Raw genomic sequence first — 18,823 nt, forward strand, 5'->3', positions numbered from 1 at the left:
TTGTGAATGAAATCAACTTTTCCTAGACCAGCCCTGAAGAATGAGATATATTCAAAGCATGCTGAGAAACTGGGTTGGTAGTTATCTTAAAGGTTGTATTCTTTTTAATGAATCACTGCTCACAAATACCTTCTGAGCTGTAACTTAAAAATACACCATTTCTGTTCGGTGTGTCACATTATTCATAGGGAAACCAGTTTTATACTCTGCTTAAAAGAACTTTACTATTAACTCATTACTTCAAAACCCAGCAGTGATATCTCTAAAGACATGAGGGCTGCAGCTCCAGCCTCTACCCTTCTTCAGTAAGACACTCACTTCACAACACCACATTTCAAGTAAGTCTTGTACAAAATAAAGTAGCCAGAAACACCGTATTTCTTTTTTTTTTTTTCCCCCCCTGTAGCCTTAGCTTTCATCCTCCTCCCCACCCCCCAGCATAGTTCTGTAAAACCAGAGCCTGAAAGATTTGTTAGGAATGTAGACCGGACAGACGCTGCTGCACTGCTGGTTTTTTGCAGGGCTAGGGACAGGGGTATGGGAATGGTGAAATGAAGCAGGGGTCTTGCTAACGTCACTGTGCAGCGGCTTGGAAAAACCTGATCAGCAGCAGACAGCTTGGAAAGGCTTTATCTTCATAGCTGTGAAGAGGAAGGAGTCTGACAGGCATGAGCCATCAGAAGGCTGGTGTTTTGGTTTTTTTTTAATCATAAAAAGTCGAATCTGGGGCATTTACTTTTTGAACTTGTTACCAGACAGATAAAAAATACCACATTTCTTTTTAAAAGCAGTGAAAATATGCAGTTTAGGGAAAAGTTTACATTCAGCTCATCCCTGGAAGTTTATCCTCTTACAATCCATACTTATTGAGTACAGCAAGGTTTCACCCTGTTTCAACTGGGCTACACAGTGAGCTGATAAACCTGCTCCCCTCCCCAAACAGGACGAGGCTTTTAACCAAGCAGAAATCGATGCTTTGGAATGTAGAAGTCCTGGGTGTGATCCCCACCATCACCAACCTGCCCAGGGACAATACTGACAACCGTAGCTTGACCAACGATCAGAATTAGGTGGGCCTCTAAAGCTTAGGTCAAGCTCTCTCATTCAAACGTTACGTTTTCAAGCACAATCCTTAAAAAAAAAAAAAAAGGCAAAAAAAAGCACAGAACTGGAGTGCCTGGCCTGCTCCACCCCACTTCCTGGATAAAGCTTGTCCTTGGCTGTGAATGCCAGTGGATTTTCAAAGTCACTCTATCAACGTGCTGTCTGTGTTTTCAGTGGGGAGATGTTAGTTTTGGTTTGATTTTAACTAAGTTTTGCATTAAACCCTGTATCAGTTTCTATGACAAAAACCCACTCAAGGTCAAGAAGGGGCAAATCGGAATGAAAAGCGTCACAACACAGCATTTTAAATTCCTGCAGCATTTAGTACCAACCGATTCTGCAGATGTTTAAAATGGGTGGAAAACATAACTATTCCCCTTCCTCATGTGACCAAGCATACAGACTTTAGTACTTCCCATAAAGTAACATTTTCCATCAGGTTTGTCACGGGGGAGCACATGCACACACCCCCGGCTGGCTTCTCACATCTTTTACTTTCAACTTTGCCATCTCACAAGTCTTTGGGAGGGACATGCAAGTGTGAGGGTTACAGAGGGCTCCATCCATTATTGCCCTGTCTGCAGCAGATGTGCTTAATTAAAGGGCTTTTTACCATTATTAATATAATTTCATGTCCATCAACATCTGCAGTGCTGAAAGACTTTCAGTGTTTTCTAGTGTCTTATCGAACAGGCCTACTCCTGGCATTAACACATCATACAGTCCCACCAGCGGTCTGATCTATGTAAAGGTGCCCAATTCTGCTGTTGCTACTAATGGAAGTAAAACAGTAATGCCAAATGTGAAACTTTTGGCAGGAAAAAAACATATCCTAGCATGGGAAGGTCCTTGAGGTCAAATAATAGCTAAGAGGGAGGAGCTGCAATCTCTTACCTTTCTCCAAAGGACACATGCTGTTTGTATCCCAAAGGAGTAACCCCAGCACACACCTAAATGCTGGCGAGATACAACCCCAAGGACATTCCCTAATAACTTACTTCTCCTCTGGAAGAAATATGGTCTGAGGTCACCAGCAGGTCAGTGCGTTTGACCAAACTACCCAACCATATCCTGTTACACCCTCCAAAGCTTCCTTTCAGAGAGCGCCTAGGGATTTAATATTGGGGAAAACATTTTCCAAAGCATGCTACAGCACCCACACAGTCTCACCCCAAGTAGTTTTACATTTTGTGTGCCCATAATTAATAGTCAAGGGGCTGACACACATCCTTAAAGTGTAGCCAGACATACGGAAGGGTGCACCCACTTGCGGGGCAGGAATACAGCCAGGAGAGAGAAGTCGCTTTCACAGCAACACTGCATGAGCGCAATCACCAGAACTTGCACCGACGAGGGCAGCCAGCTCACACCCAGACAGACAGACTTCGTACACAGACACGCACACGTTTGCACAAGCACTGATGTCAAACCCAGACAGCAAAGGCTGCAACCAGCCTGGAAAGGGAGGGACCCCCCTCTCCCAGCACAGCACCACTGCCTCTCCCTTAGAGGGGACCCTGCAGCACCCCCCCTTCTCCCCAGCTCCCCCAAGCCATTCCCTGCGAAGTCAGACCTCTGTAACGGCCCCGGGACAGCAGATACCGGCAAGGCTTCGGGAGAGCCTAGCAGACCGGCATTTCCTTAACCCAACACAGGGCCCTGTCCCCTTCCCGGCAAGGCCGGCCCTCTCCCTACACCTCTGCCCCTCCGGCCAGCCACGGCCCAGGGCACACACCCTGCACTGAGCCATGGCCCCTGGGAGGGGCTGGGCAAGTGTCAGCCCAGGGATTAAGCCATTTCCTTCTCCCCGTCCCCAGGCCGGGCCCAGGCCCGCCCCAAACCCCCCAGCCCGGGGGCACCAGGGCCCACACCAGCCGGGGACTCGCTATGTGGCAGGAAACAGTGCCCCGCTCAGCCCTATAGCTCACTATTTGGCAAGGGCCTAGCGGCCCACCCCAGCGCCTCCGCCTCTCTCCCCCGGGAAGAGGCGGCTCGGGAGGCCCGGGGAGTCGCCGCTTGCCCCTCTCGTACTCACCCCTCTCCGCAGCTGTCCCCTCCGGCCCCCTCAGCTCGTTACCACCAGGGCGGGCCAGCCCGGCCGTCCGCCATTCCACAGCTCCCCCTCCCTGCCCTGACTGAGCCTCGCCCCGCCTCCTCCCGGCCGCCGGTCCGCTGCGCCATTGGCTAGCCAGCTAATAATACTGCCACGCTATTGGCTGCGCCTGGATGTCTATCAAAGCCGCCCTACGCCACTTGCGTACGAAACTAGAGCAGCAGCAGAACCCCACCCAAGCCGGCCGCGCAAAGAGAGTAAACAGGGAGGAATGTACCATCGGGGGGATTAGACAGGGGGATCCCCGCGCGGCTTTGGGACAGATTCCCGGGGCAGAGAGGAGAACCGCGACACCACGCACAGCCACGACATTTCCAAAATATGCGTCTGGGTCTGTGAGTGCCTGAGCTCGATATTCTTCCAGGTGGCTTTGGAGGAAAGGGATCTCTGTCTCTTCCATCCCCACCCCCCCTCCGGCGAGCCTCCCTTTGGTGTTGCCTTTCGCCTCTATGGTCTCACGCCCTGCGAGGAAAGTTCCACCTGGGGGAGCGGGGGTGTCACTCCAGGGCGGGGCGGGGGGGGGGGGGCAGAGCCGGGGCGGGGGGCAAGGCCGTGGGGTCAGGGCCGGCAGCTATGGGGCAGGCTGTGGGGCAGGGAGTGGGGGCCAGGACTGCGGGGTGGGGGTTAGGGGACAGGGCTGGGGGGGACAGGACTGGAGGGTGGAGGAATGGGGGGGGCTTTGGGGAGACGTGGCAGGGGGACAGGGCGTTGCAGGTGACAGGGACGGTGCTGGGCTGGCGAGCGGGACCGGGGCCTGGCAGCCGCCTGTCCTCCTGCCACGAACCCAGAGGGACCCCACCTGCCCCCAGCCCCCAAACCAAGGCGGGGGGTCCCCAGCACAGGAGTTCCCGCAGCTGGGGGGCACGGGGCCGGCCGGCCGCCCTCCTCGCCGGCCGTGCAGGGGCGATGGCTGCTGGAAGCCGCCGCGTGACGCTGATTTTGGCTCCCGCTTGGGTTTCTCCCCACGGCCTGACGAGGCGGGGAGCGGAGTCAAGGCACGAACGAGCCCGGTTTAAGGAGCGGGGCTGGCAGCGTGCGTATGGCACGGGGACGCAGGACGGGTCCTGCTGAGCGGACGCTGCCGTGCGTCCACCGCGGTTGTGGCAGGTGGGGGTCACGCCGGGACGGCACGGCCGAGCACGCCGGGGCTCGGAAAAGCCCCGCTCCCTGCCTGGCCTTGAGCCTGGGTATGCATCCTGCGGCTCAGCCGGTCCTCGGCAGAGCCGGGGCGATGCTAATGCCCCCCTCAGAAACTGCGGGAGCAAAGACTCGATCAAAAATTACCAGCACGTGGCACGCCGCATTCTGCCTGCGCACCTGGATATTAAATCTTTCCTCCCCTGCCTGATTATCAACATTAAGCGTTGGGTTCGTTTATGCCTACAGAAGGGGGAAGAGGGAGCGGGCGCGAGCAGGACGAAGGGCGCCGGGTGCAGCCATCTATCTCTTCGGTGCTCAGACTGCTCGTGCTTTAAACCGAACCGCAGGGAGTAAATCACCGGCACTCTCGACGGGAAGCAAACAAATCCATGTCTGCGCTGCCGGGAGCTGTGGCGGCAGCCGGGGAGGGCACCCCATTGCCAACGGGCAGAGCCGGCGGCCCCGGCTGGAGCAGCCTGGGGGTTGCTTTGGTGTGTGCTCTGCCTGCCCGTTTTGCCCGCGGCTCCTGCCCCGTGGCACGGCCTTTGCCCGCTCCTGGGGTCTCTCTGCCACCACCGCCATCGCCTTTGGCTCCTCCTGGGCGAGGTGGGCACACGCACATGTTGCAAACAGCCATTTCTTGCCTGTTTTGCACCACTCCCCTCCATCCACAGCCACCTTGGGAGCCATGCTCAGCACCTCCCGGTGCCCCCAGCACCCACCAGCCCCCCGCACCCCTCCGTCCCCCCCCGCGGGTGCAAGGCGAGGGCCGAGGTGCTGCTGGAGGCCGCTCGGCTCCAGGTTTTCCAGGCTGCCAACAAGCCATTCCCTTGAAGAAGATCTGCTTCTATCTCAAGGTGTCACAGCCTCAAGGGAACCACCTAATCTGTATCTGCACTGCAACCTTTATCTCTCCCCGGCTGTGTGAGAGGCTCTGTTTATAGCTGCCGAATAATACCTGCTAAATTGCAGGATCCACACGCACACCCCATCCCCGTCCCCGGTACCCCCTGACACTTGTTTCTCTGCAAGAGGGATGCTCTCGCCTGCCAGGTCCCTCCCTGCATTTTGTTGGAGGTAAATGATGCTCGGGGGGACAGGGAAGGGCAGCTGGGCTGCTCCTGCCTCCCGGGTGAGCTCCAGCCACATCCAAGCCCCTGATAACCCCAGACAGACCCTGGCACAAATTGCTGTCGCCTCCGGCTTCATTCCAGCCCCGCTTCCCTCGGCCTGGGCTTTGCTTCTGCTGCAAACGAGATGGGATCCAGCAGGTCCAGCCTCATCCTTCCTCTGTCTGACCCAGGGATGGAGGAGCGGACATCCTCCGCGGGAGGGAGGAGATGGCAGCTTATCGCAGCTTATCGCAGCCCGTGTGCCGCCCCAGCCTCGCACAAGGCCACGGCCACGTCCTCGCCCAGGGCCGGTGGTGATGTGGCTCTGGAGCCACCCACCCTCCACCAGGGACCCTTGGGTGCCCCTTCCCCGGCTGACTGCCCCTGTCCCTGCCCCGCTGTCCTGCTCACCCGGCACCTCATAAAATGGTCGAGGAGACCCCGCAGTGTGCGGCAGCGTGGCACGAGGGCCGGCACGAGGGCAGAGCGGCTCCGGCTGCATCCCTGCTCCCTGCAGGAAAGGAGACGGGGCTGTCGGCACCGGAGCTGCGAGGATGCTGCAGAAACGTGCACCCAACGACGTGCTCCGGGCTTCTCCTGATTCCCATGGACCGTGACACCCTGGCATCAATTTGGGCCGCAGCCGTGAGCCTGGGTGCATGGGGCAGGTGGGATGCCCAGGGTGCATGAAGCCCCTGGATGTGCCCGGGGCGTGTGGGACGTGTGGGGCGGGTGGGATGCCCAGGGTGCATGGGGTGCATGGTGCACACAGGATGCAACGGGGCACGTGGGATGGACGGGGTGCACAGGGTGCCCAGGATGCGCAGGACCCGTGGAGTGCCCAGGGTGTGTGGGGATGCGTGGGGCATGTGGGGTGCTCAGGGTGCACAGGGTGCACAGGATGCGCAGGACCCATGGAGTGCCCAGGGTGCGTGGGGCATGTGGGGTGCTCAGGGTGCACAGGGTGCAGGGGATGCATGGGGTACCCGGGGTGCACGGGGCACGTGGGACGGACAGGGAGCACGGGGTGCCCGGAACGCACAGGACGCATGGGGTAGCCAGGGTCCGCGGGATGCACAGGGCACCCGAGATGCCCATGGAGTGCCCGGGGTGCACGGGGTACCCGGGATGCACAGGACGCATGGAGTGCCCGGGATGCACGGGGTACCCGGGATGCAACGGGGCACACGGGATGGATGGGGTGCAGAGGGTGCCTCGGATGCACGGTGCACGCGAGGTGCCCGGGATGCGTGGGGTGCCTGGGGTGCCCGCTGCCCGCCGGGTCCCCGAGCCAGCGTGGCAGCGGGCAGTTGCTGCGCCGCTGACATTTACTAATCAGCTCTAACCTCAGCTGCACACCCGCTCCGTCTCGCTTGCTGTCTTGTCTCCATGGAGACTCCGCAACCTTTGCTCACTCGTTAATGGTATCTCGGCAAACGAAACTCCAACGCCACCCAGCCTTCCCCTCCCGGCCCCGGGAGAAATCCTCGCCTCTCACCTCCATCCCCATCCCCTCCCGCCGATGGGGATAAAAGGGACGAGTCCTTGTTAACGAAGGACCCAGCCACGCTGGGCCGAGCCAGGGGCAAGTTCTGACGGCGGCGCGGGGAGGAGGGAGAGCCGCCATCCTCCTCGCCGCCAAAAAAACAAGGCCATGGGATTTTATTGCTGCGGCAGCAAGGACGGGCTCCGGCCATGCGGGATGCCGGCCAGCAGCCCCTTCCCGCCTGATTTATTGAGCCGCAAGGCTTGGCATAAGCTGTTGTGCCCAGGATTGCGTGTGCCCCCATCCCAAACCCACCCCTGCCCGGCAGCCAGCACCCGCCAAAGCCACCGGCACCCAAAAATCATCCGGAGGCAGCGGCGGCTGCCAGGAGCATGCTCCGTCCCTGGTGTCCTGCTCTCACCGATTCTGTTTTCAAATTAACATGGGAAAGATGCCCATTACCTGCTTCCAGATAATGACTATGATTAGGCAGAGCTCTGCTGCCAGCCGAGATCTGAAGGATTTCTGTGCACTCCAGCAGCGCTTGCCGGTGCAAAACCAAGAGCAATAAAGTGTAAATAAAAGACTAAAGAAAATAGCGCGGTCCATCAGCGGAAAGAGTGCGCGGAAGCAGCTCTAATGACGGGCTTTCTGCAGCGGCGGTGGTGGCTTCAGCCTCGCTACAGGCAAGGCAAAATTGGAAAGGGGCTGCCCCGTGCCTGCACCCCACGTTTGAACCTGGCTCGGCCTCCACTTGCTGGAAACTGGGGGTTTTGAAAGAAAAATTCAAGAAGTGCGCTTGTAAGCTGCAGTGTAATGAGTGAGGCTGTCCTTGGGGGACTCCCGGCCCAGCAGACAGAGCCGGGGGCTTAAGGAGGGGGAAAAAAAATAGCCTGATCTCCTGAGATGGCTGCACCGGCTCCTGGAGCACCCAGCGTGGTCCCACACCTCCTCTGCCCCGGGGTGTGACTACCCTGCCCCGGCATCCGTGGAGCCGTCGGGGACCAGGGCACCAGGGGACCAGCCGTCGGGGACCGGGGACCTCTGTGCTGGGTGTCCCGGGGCGTCTCCATCCCCAGCCCACCGGAGCCCACCGGGCAGGCAGTGGATTCCCGCAGCCCCGCGGGGCTCAGGGCGGGCAGGGAGCAGCGCAGGACCCGCAGTGCCCACGTGCAGCACGGCCCTGACGGGCACACGAGGGGATAGAATGGGGCACACGACCCCGCTGCGAGGGGGGAACCCCAAAACTTCGCTGTTCATGGGTACCTGGCTCAGCTGGACCCTTCTCATCCTCCTGCTCCCCTGCCAGTCCTTACCGGGGGCCGGTGCGGGGCTGGCAGAGCCCACGCTGACTTGCAGGGTCTCCCCTGCGTCCTTGCATGCCCTGAAGCACTCTGGCTCAGCCCAGCCTCCATCCCCTGCACCCCCAGGGATGCCCCGCGGCACATTGTCCCACGGCATGTCACCCCACGACACATCGCCCCATGGCACGTCGCCCCACCAAGCCACCCGTCTTCCCCAGCAGCCCCAGCCGGGGCGGCCCCCGCTGAGTCGGAGCCAGGCAGGGCTGAGCTGGCAGCGGCATCACTCACCGCCTGCCACGCAACGGCTGCAGGAGGAGGGTGAAGGCAGCAGACGAGGGGGAGGAAGGGCGGCCGACACGTCCCAGTGCCGCGATGGGGAGAGATTCGCCTGGCAGGAGCCCTGGGGCTGCTCGGGCACCAGTCTCGGCTCTCCTGGGAGCTCCATTTCTCACCCTGCGGCTCAGGGTTGCCTGGTGGGGTGCAAGAGCAGGGGACCACAGACAAGTTTGTCCCCAACCTCCGAGGATGCTGGGGTGTCGCTGGGGGCACTCGCCCCCGTCCCGATGCCAGGGGAGGCACAAACCCCCTGCCTGTGCTGCCAAGCTGAGCTCCTGCTCCCCCCGAACCTGCCGAGATCCGTGGGGGAGACGGAAAACCACGGCCACGGCCGTGAGCTCGCCCTCGGCAGCAGCCTTCGAGGCAGCTCTCGCCATCCCTGGGGCAGAGCAACACTCCCAGCTTGCCCTGTGCACGGTCCCCTCACGGGGTCCCCACGGTCCCCTCACGGTCCCCACGGGGCCGGTTCCCCCAGGGCCAGTGTGCCACCGCGCCTGGCCGAGGGTGACGGTCCCCATGGTCCCGGGGGAGGCTGGAAGAGGAGCCACCATTTCCTCTGCCAACCGCTTCGGGCAGTAACCGTCGCCTCCAAAATCTGGTCCCACACGTGGCTGGCAGGCGAGGTGGCTCCCCAGGGACCCGGCGGCCTTGTGTCACCCCACTGGGCTCCTGCTGCCGGACCCCCAGACCCCCCAGACCCCCATCCTGGGCAGGGCCACCTGCAGCCCCAGTGCCCACAGGAGCTGTCCCAGCCCGGCCGGGCAGAGGCAGGCAGCTAATCTCTGCTCCGATTAGGCAGAGTTCCCAGCAATGGAGGTTTCTTCTTTTTTCTCCCCCCTCAGTGATAACAAATAATAATATAATCCCCTTAATCCCTCCCCGAGGAGCCGGCGCGCACACCCGGCCGGGAAGCACCGCGCTTCTGCCGCTGCTGATAACTCGCACAGCCGGGGCCCCTGGGAAAACAAACTCCGGGGCTTTGGCTCACGCTTTGCCCCCCAAAACCCTGTGTGCTGCCCCTTGGGTGCCTCCACCCCAGCACCCCCAGACTCCCCCCCCCCCCCAGCCCCACTGCCAGCCTGGGGGGAACCGGCATCGCTCCCAGCTCCTTCCTGCAAGGCAAGGCCACCACGACCCCGCAGAGCCCCCAGCCCCAGCCGGGGGGGCCCAGCTGCCCCCTCCCCAGGGGGGTCCCATCCAGGACCCCCGCGGGGATTCCGCTCCCCCAGGCTCCTGCTCCCTCTGCAGCAGGGACGTGGCGAAGCCCCTGGAGGCTGAACCCCCCCGGGGATCCCTCCCCTCGCACCCTTCTAGTCCCCAGGGGGTTGGGGGGGGGGTGTCCCCTGGGTACCCCCACCCCAGGGGGTCCGGGACCCCCCCCCGACACACCCCAGCTGTGCCCCAGAGCTTTGGTTTAGGAGCGTCGGCGTGGAGAGCATCGCCTCTCGCCCCAGCCGGGGCCCCGCCGGCAGCTGCGCGAGCCCCAGGAGTGCTGGCATGGCTCCTGCACCCCCACCCCGTCCCTGGGTGCCAGGAAGGAGCCCAGGCGCCCGGCTGCCAAATCCCCCTCCCTTCATAGGAAGCCCAGCCTGCCCTTTCCCCACGGGGCGGGCATGCAGCCCACCCCCCCAGTGCCAGCTCCCCCCCCCCCCCCCGCCATCATCAGCCAGCAAATATTAATAACAACCCCTGCAATAGCCTTTGCTTTTATTCCCTCACTTTCCTGGCCCCCGCTCTGCTGATCTCAGCTCCTCCGGCTCCAAAACGCCTTTTAAAATTACTGGAGAGTGGAGACCTCTGCAAACGCTCTGCCCCCGGCCGCCCCTGCCTCCCCCTCCGCGCCGGCACCCGCCCTGGGGACGGCAGCACCCATGTGCCATGCGGGCAGCCGGGTGCCATCCGCCCCAGTTATTTAAAAGGCGCCAGGCTGGGCTTGATTAAAACCAGGTAAAAGCCAGAGCCAGGGCAGAGAGGGGGATTAGATCGCTCGGGGGAATGTTAATGGACTCCAGAGCTTTCTGCCTGGCCGGCGGCTGGGCCGAATCCAGCCCCAGGGTGGCTGGGGATGGGCAGCCCTGCGGTGGGTGCAACGAATGCGCCAGGGCTCAGCTGGACCCCGGCGAGGGGAGCGCATGGGGAGCCTGAGCTGCTGCTGGAGGAGCGGAAGGAGGATGGGGGGGGACACGGGGGGGGTGGTGGTGGAAATATCTTCCAAGGGCCTGGCCCTTCCTCTGGGAAAAGCAGGGGTGGTCTGGTCCTCCAGCTGGGCTCTGCGCCGCCTCCGCTGCCGGCGCAGGAGGCCGTTCCTGCGGCGGGGACGTGGCACGGCACGGGCTGCCTGTGGCGGGATGGTTCTGGGGAGCATCGCCATCGCCCCGTGCCCCCTCCCTGGCTGTCCCGGGGGGCCAGCAGCCATCGGGGACGTGGCGGGGGGGCTTCGAAAGGGCTAAAGGGGCTGTTTGCCAGGCTGCTCCTGGCCGGAAGGGCCGGTGCGGCGGCAGGGGTGCCGGCGCTGGGGCAGGGGTGCCGGTGGGCACGAGAGGTGGGGTGCACGAGATGCTCCCCACCCCGGCTGCCAGATGCACTGGATTGCAGGTCTGACGTGGGAAATCGCCTCCCTTCCTCGTTAGCTTGTGATTAGCATGTCAAGTGGTTGAAGTTGGTGGGTATAAAGGATGCGAGCTAAGAATAATGGCTTCAATTTTCTTCACGGCACAGCCATTAATTTGAAGGAGAAGGGGGTGTCCAAACCTCCCGGGCAGCTCCAGGCAGCTCCGCTGTCCCCGGCCCTGTGGGGCGAAGGCAGGGTCCCCCCGCTGCCCCCCGGGGCCAGACCCCAGGCCTGGAGCGGGCGACGCGGCCGTCACCCTGCTCCGGTGCCGTCACCCTGCTCCGGTGCCGGCGGGCAGCGTCTGAGCCGAGTGCCGGTACTGGGGTGAGCTCGGCACCGGCATGGGCATCCCGTGTGCTTGCCAGTGCCGGGGTGACGGTGCAGCCGGGACCGGGTGCGCAACATGTGTGCATCTGCACACGCCATCCTCTGCCCCGGCACGTTGCCCCTCACCTCCCTGGGAACGGGGCATTTCCCCAGCCTTGCCCCCCGGATCCGTCCCCATGCCATGGGCAGGAGGGGAGGGCAGCGGGACGAGGGCAAATTCCTGCCTTGTTTCCAAGGGGATGGAAAAAGTCGAAATGGCGGCAAAGCTGCCTTCCCCCCCGGCACACGCCAGATCCCGGCAGCAGCGCGACGAGCCTCCTTACAGCCACGCTCCCCATGGCACATGCGGGCAAAGCCCCAGCTCGCTGTGGCGCAGCGGCTCCGGGGTCAGCCCTGCACCCCTTTGCCGGTGCCCGGGACGCGGAGCATCCCTTGTCCCGCTGTCCTGCAGCATCCCCGGGCTCCAAGCACCTTCACCTGCACCGGCATCGTTAGCGCGACGAGAGGCCAGAAACCTCCTCCCAGCAAAGCTGCTTAATTAAAATAATCACTTCCATCCCGAGGACGCGGCGTGGCCGGGCCGGCACAGCCAGGCGCCGGGGGACCAGGCTTTCCTCTCCCCGTTCACCCCATGTCACCCTGGGCACTGCGTGGCACCGTGCCGGCCTCGCCCCGGGTGTCCCCCACAAGCAGCTCCCAGAAACCTTTGATAAACACACGCCATGCAAATAAAGAAGTAGCAAAACAACCGTTTCCCCACCAAATTTTGAAGTCTTTTCTCCTCCCCCCCCCCCGCCGCCCTCCCCAAGCAGCCTCTGCCTGGCAAAACCCAGGCAAGAGCCGGGTGCGGCGGCGGCGATGCTGGGCTGTGCTGATAAACCCCCAGCAATCAGCCCAATCACGAGGCTTTTCAGCCTCAGAAACGGCGCACGCTGCTTGATAGATTTAATTGAGTCTTAAAAAAAAAAAAAAAATAAAAAAAAATAAAATAAATAAAATCAAGCTGTGCTCCAAGCAGCCGGCCGTGCCCAGCGAGGCTGTGGCCGTGCCAGGCGATGCCTCCCGGCAGGGTTTACCTCCCGGGGGGATTTCTCTCCCGGCTCACCCTGGTGCTGTCGTTGGTCTCGCGTTCGTTTGCACCCGCCTTACCGGGGTGTTAATCAGGCCACAACGGATTTCGTCCTCCTTCGCTGCTGCTTTTTGCGACCTGAAATGAAAGAGAGGAAAAATAAGGGGGAAAAGAGCAAATTTGATGCTTTTGGGAAGCATCGTGTTGGAGCCAAGGTGGGAATGGTCACGCACCCCCAAAAGACCCCCAGGAGTGGCCGTATGGGAGCCAGCCGGGGGGTCTGGCGCCTGCGGGATGGGCGCAGGATGCAGGCGCAGCCACGGTGTGGGCGAAGCAGCCGGGAAGTCTGTTGTCCCCTCTGCGTCCCCGTGCCTCAGTTTCCCCATTGAGCAACGACTGGGGCTGTTTGGTGAGAGCACGGCACTGGGGTGCTCCCCCGAGGGGTCCCCTTTCATCCCAACCACAGCACCCTGCCTGCGCCACGTGGGGGGCCCGTGGGAAGGGGTGCTCCAACCGCCGTCCCCTCCCCACCAGCAGCCTCCCAGTGCTGCGGCCACCCTGGGGTGGGGGTGCCGGGGTGGGGGGGACCCTCCAGCTGTGCCAGGCGTGAGCAGCACCCCCAGGGTCAGCACCAGCGGTGGGGTTCCTGCAGCAGCTCAGCCTGGATGAGGCCAGTGGGCGCCCAGCAGGGACCAGCCCACGGGGAGCGGATGGAGCTCGCCGGGTGAAGCTCCAGTGTGCGGCATTAGGGGTGCAAGCGCCCCCCCCCCCCCAAACCACTCAGCACCAGGGTGCTCACAGCGAGCGTGGCCGGTCCCCAGGCACCCGTGGGACCCCAGGGTGGAGAGGCAGCATCCTCTGCAAGGTCCCCCGTGCCGGCAGAGCCCCCCAGCCCTCCCCATCACCTCCACCCGCAGCATCTCCCCCAGCTTACCTGCGGGCTCTGCCCCATCTGGGGGGCACCCAGGGGGGCCGCAGAGGAGCAGTGACCCCCCCAGTTTGGCCCCAGCAGAGATGCGGTTGCACCGCGGGGCCCACCTCGTCCCCAGCGGGGACACGCCACGCGCACACACGGCCACGCTGCCAAAGGCCCCCAGCCGGATTTGGGGAGGGTCCGTGACCCACCAGCACCCGCAGCCCCCCCGACCCCTACCCAGCAGCGCTCGGGGGGGCACTTGCAGGGCGCTGGGGTGGGGAGGGACGGAAACACAGTCCCCTCCAAATGCCCAACCACCTTCACCTAGGGCACAGGGACTGGCACCCCCCCTTCTCCCTCCCGGCACCCCTGGGACATGGGGGGGGGTGGGTGTCCAGCTCCACGCCCGGCCGGGGGCTCAGGGTGCCCCTCGCACCCTGAAACGTGTGTGTGGGGGGGCTGCATTGAACCAGGCTCCCTCAGTGCCCACCCAGCTGCGTGTCCCCGGGGGGGGGGGCTTTGCTTGGTCCCCCAGCCCACCAAGGAGGGGGGGATCCCCCAGCATCTCCCCCCCCCCCCCCCCCAACACACACGCACACACTCTCCCCGCACAGCACCGACATCTTCCCGGGCTGCGGCGGTGCCGGCAGCCCCGCTCCCCCCGCTCCCCCCGCCATCAGTATGCACCGGGTGTTCTTCTCCATAGCAACCTCCCGCCTCCCCCCGGCCCCCCCAGCGCTGCACAAGCACCGCGCTGCAGCAGCCCTGACCCCGCCGGGACCGCTCACCTCTCCCACCCACAGGTAGCTGCCCCCCCCCCCCCCCATCCCCCGACCCCCCCCTGCCCCCCCTCTCCTCGCCCGGAGGATGCTGCAGCCTTCATCTTCCCAGTCCTGGAAGTTGGTGGATTTTTTTTTTTTTTTTTTTTTTTTTGCTTATTTTTCTCCCTTTTGCGCCTTTATGGTGTTGGCGCTTTTCCCATCCATCACCGTGAAGTTGCCTCCGGCCCCTGCGTGTCCCCCCCCCCCCCCTCCCTGGGTGCCCCATGGGTGCCCCATGGGTGCCGGGGGGGGTGGGCACCCATCCTGCCCAGCCAAGGGGAGCCCCCCCAGCAATAACTCCTGCACCCACAGCCCCGAGCACGAGGCGATCGGGGAGGGCAGCGGGTCCCCGGCGTGCTCCAGGTGCCACCGAGACCCCCCCTTGGCACCCCATCCTGGGGGGGGGAGCAGCAGTGGGACCCCCCCGTGCCGTTCCGCACCCCGATTTGCACCAAAATTCAGCTTTCTCACTGCAATTCCCACCTTAGGCCGGATCCTGGCATCCCCCCCAAATCCAGGCGGGGGTCAGCCTCCCTCCAGCCCCCCCCCAGCACAGCCAGGCCGTGCCACCCCCAAAGAGAAGCAAGAAAGCAGCGGGCATGGCTCAATATATAGGGGTTTTTTTAATATAAAAAAAGTGCCTATTAAAAATTCCTTCCTAAATAACACAAAAAGACCAGTCGAGGGGAAGAGCGGGGGCCGGGGGGCTCGCCGGGGGGGCCGCTCCGGCCAGGGCAGCACAAGCACTGCGCAGGTCAGCTGGGGAGGGGCAGCACAGGAGGGGTGGGGAAGGGGGTCTATTTTGACCAGGTGGGGAGTTTTTTCCCTTTTTTTTTTTTTTTTTTTTTTTGCATTTTGCCTTTTTTTTTTTTCATTTCAGGGTGTTGTTTTCTTTTTTGTGGGGTTTTTTTCGTTGGTTGGTTGGGTTTTTTTTTTTTTGTTTTTTTTTTTTTTCCACAATCCACAAAGCTGTACAGAAGTTGTCAAACCCTGGGGGACACACACACACACACAGGGGACACGGCCTGGGGAGGGGGGGGGAGAGGAGCCCAAAGCCCCCCCTGGCACCCACGTGTGCACCCACACCCTGAGCTCGTCGCCACCGCCGCACCGGGGGCCACGGCAAAGCCGGTGGCCCCCTCTTTGCCCCAGCCCGCGCCCTGGCCCCCCCGGCTCCCCTCCCCACCAAGAGGGTGTGTGATTGATTTCTCCTTCTTCTTTTTTTTTTTTTTTTAATTTTTTTGTTGGTTTTTTTAAACTCCTTTTTTTTTTTTTTTTTTTTATACAAATTTGGATCTTTGGGTGTGTACTGCCAAAAAAAACCCGCCTCGTTCTTCTTAATAATAATAAAAATAAAACTCAAATCATCGTCATCGTCATTAAAAAAAGGCAACGGAAACCCAAGGAACCCATGCGGAAGTTGCACACCACAAAACCACAGCAGATGTACAGAATGCAATATACAAGACACGATTTATAATAAAACATTATATACAATAAATAGGTTATTGTTACTTTTTTTTTCTTTTTTTTTTTTTTTTTGTCGATTGATCTGTAAATAAATTTTTCTCAGTGCATACTGGTGGGTTTTTGCTCTTCTCTCCTGCATATTTGCCTCTCGGTCGCTTTAGTTCTCTGTTCTCGGTCACTTTTTGATTCTCCCTCCGGTGCGTGGCTCTCTCTTCTTTTTTTTTTTTTTTTTTTTGTGTGTGAATTTTCAGCTTTTTAAAATTTTTTTTTTCCTTAAACTTTTTTTTTTTTTTTTTTTTTTTACTTCTTTTCTTCAAAAGTATTTACAATTGCTGGTTTTGTGCAGAAAATGAAAATTAATAAAATAAAAAATAAAAATTAAAGAGTCCCTCTGCTTCTGGCCGGGAGGAGAGAGAACGCGGCGCCGGCGCCACGGCCGAGGCGGGGGCCGGCGGGCGAAGCGGGGGGTGACAGGGCCGGGGTACCCCGCTGGCGGCAGCCCCCTCCTCTCCTCTCTGCTCCGGTGGCCGGGACGGGTGGGGGGCGCGGGGCCGAGGGTGCTGTGGCCGGCAGGCAGGCTGGGGGGGAGAGGCGAGAGAGGGGTGAGTGTCCCACCGTCGCGGCACCTCGTCCCGGCCGGGGGTGCCGGGCGTGAGGTTGGGGCTCGGCACCGTGCCAGGGCACCCACTCGGTGGGACCTGCGGCAACCGGGTGGCGGGGAGCCCTGCCTGCCCCGGCTCCCTGCAGCGGAGGGATGGAGCCGTGCCCCAGCGTCTGGGGTCCTGCTCGCCCCCCTTTGGCACCCACGTACCCAGGGGTCTGGGGCCCTGCTCACCCTCCAGCTGGCACCCACGTACCCAGGGGTCTGGGGCCCTGCTCACCCTCCAGCTGGCACCCACGTACCCAGGGGTCTGGCACCCACGTACCCAGGGTTTTGGGGTCCTGCTCACCCCCCATCTGGCACCCACATACCCAGGGTTTTGGGGTCCTGCTCACCCCCCCATCTGGCACCCACATACCCAGGGGTTTGGGGTCCTGCACACCCCCCCATCTGGCACCCACATACCCAGGGGTTTGGGGCCCTGCTCACCCTCCAGCTGGCACCCATGTACCCAGGGGTCTGGCACCCACATACCCAGGGTTTTGGGGTCCTGCTCACCCCCCATCTGGCACCCACGTACCCAGGGTTTTGGGGTCCTGCTCACCCCCCCATCTGGCACCCACATACCCAGGGGTTTGGGGTCCTGCTCACCCCCCATCTGGCACCCACGTACCCAGGGGTCTGGCACCCACATACCCAGGGTTTTGGGGTCCTGCTCACCCCCCATCTGGCACCCACATACCCAGGGGTTTGGGGTCCTGCTCACCCCCCATCTGGCACCCACGTACCCAGGGGTTTGGGGTCCTGCTCACCCCCCATCTGGCACCCACATACCCAGGGTTTTGGGGTCCTGCTCACCCCCCATCTGGCACCCATGTACCCAGGGGTCTGGGGCCCTGCTCACCCTCCAGCTGGCACCCACGTACCCAGGGTTTTGGGGTCCTGCTCACCCCCCATCTGGCACCCACATACCCAGGGGTCTGGGGCCCTGCTCACCCTCCAGCTGGCACCCACGTACCCAGGGGTTTGGGGTCCTGCTCACCCCCCATCTGGCACCCACGTACCCAGGGGTTTGGGGTCCTGCTCACCCCCCGCCTGGTACCCATGCACCCAGGGGTCTGGCACCCACATACCCAGGGTTTTGGGGTCCTGCTCACCCCCCATCTGGCACCCATTTACCCAGGGGTCGGGGCTCCTGTGCACCCCCAGGCTGGTACCCACATACCCAGGGCTCTGGGGCACCCCACAACCACCACCCCCCCCCCAGCTCTGGCACACCCGGGGTCCAACAGCCGGCACCCCACCACCCTGGGGTCCAGTACCCCGCACCCTGGGCTCTGGCACCCCACCACCCTGGACCCCGGCACCCCACCACCCTGGACCCCAGCACCCTGCACCCCAGGCTCCAGCCACCCACAGATGCTTGGCCATGGGGCAACACCCGGGGCAAGCACTTGTGGCCCAAAAGGGGCTGGGGGCACCCAGTGGGTGAACCTCACTGGGTGCGTTTGGGTTAGAAACCCCACCGGAAGGCGCAGAGCACCCAGCGCACCCCCGCTGCCCCCCGGGTTCCCGGCCCCCAGCCCCTCACCACCCTCCCAGGGGACGGGCATCGGGCAGCGAGGGGGCTCGGGTGGCACTTACCGGGTGACGGTGGCATCTCCGAGCCCCGCTGGCGAAGCTGCCAGAGCCTGGTGGGGGTCAGCTCTCCCAAACACCCATCAGCATCCATCCGGCGAGAAAAACACCCCCGGCAAGCGAGCGGACGGGAGGGAAAAGAAAAAAAAAAAAAAAAACCAACCCCCAACCAGACCCCCCGGGGCGGCCGAGGGGGCTGCCCTCGCCCCCCGGCCGGGCTGCGGGCAGGGGGCACCCAGCTGCTGACCCCCAGGCCCCGCGGCCGCCTCCTGCCCAGCCTGCCTGCCCTCCCTGCCTGCGCCCCTGCCCTGGGCTCGGCGGGGGCCGGCGCCGTCCATCCGTCCGTCCGTCCGTCCGTCCGATTGTCCTGCTGCGGGGTGGGAGGTGGGGGTGGCAGTCCGGAAAGCAGAGCCAGGCGGTTGGCAGGCGGAGCGGGTTTGAGTGCGGAGGGGGAAAAAACGGGGTTTTTCTCTCTTCGTCCGTTATTATTATTTTTTTTCCTTTTGTTTTTTAACTTTTTTTTCCTTTTTTCCTTTTTTTTTCCTTTTTTTTTTTTAATTTTTTTTTTTTTTTTTTTAGAAAACAAACAAACGGTTCCAATCCCAGTTAAATAGAGAACTTGAAAAGTGTTCCAGAAAAAAGTGCTGGCTAAATTACCTCTGAAAGAGAAACACAACACGGAAGGGGGGGACACGATGAGAAGGGCCCGGGGGTGCCCCGTCCCCCCCCCTGCCGCCCCCCGCCCTCGCCCCCCTAGGAGGGGCTCCCCCACCTA

At 61.8% G+C, this 18,823-nt stretch overlaps 2 protein-coding genes across 7 annotated transcripts in view; both read right to left on the minus strand.

Annotated features, from left to right (window-relative positions):
• Positions 1-3,249, minus strand: part of WASF2 (WASP family member 2) — a 32,923-nt gene extending 29,674 nt beyond the window's left edge. Inside the window, exon 1 of the mRNA XM_075522557.1 lies at positions 3,140-3,249. The gene's annotated coding sequence lies outside the window, so the exon portion shown is untranslated. The remainder of the gene's footprint in view (positions 1-3,139) is intronic.
• A 12,839-nt stretch (positions 3,250-16,088) lies between these two features.
• The window catches only part of AHDC1 (AT-hook DNA binding motif containing 1), a 54,180-nt gene continuing 51,445 nt past the window's right edge, over positions 16,089-18,823 (minus strand). For all 6 annotated transcript variants that reach the window (XM_075522190.1, XM_075522193.1, XM_075522192.1 and 3 more), the window contains 2 exons: positions 18,055-18,707; positions 16,089-16,387 (listed from right to left, as the gene is read on the minus strand). The gene's annotated coding sequence lies outside the window, so the exon portion shown is untranslated. The remainder of the gene's footprint in view (positions 16,388-18,054; positions 18,708-18,823) is intronic.

Source organism: Mycteria americana, chromosome 21 (genome assembly GCF_035582795.1).
Source record: "Mycteria americana isolate JAX WOST 10 ecotype Jacksonville Zoo and Gardens chromosome 21, USCA_MyAme_1.0, whole genome shotgun sequence".
NCBI lineage: Eukaryota > Metazoa > Chordata > Aves > Ciconiiformes > Ciconiidae > Mycteria > Mycteria americana.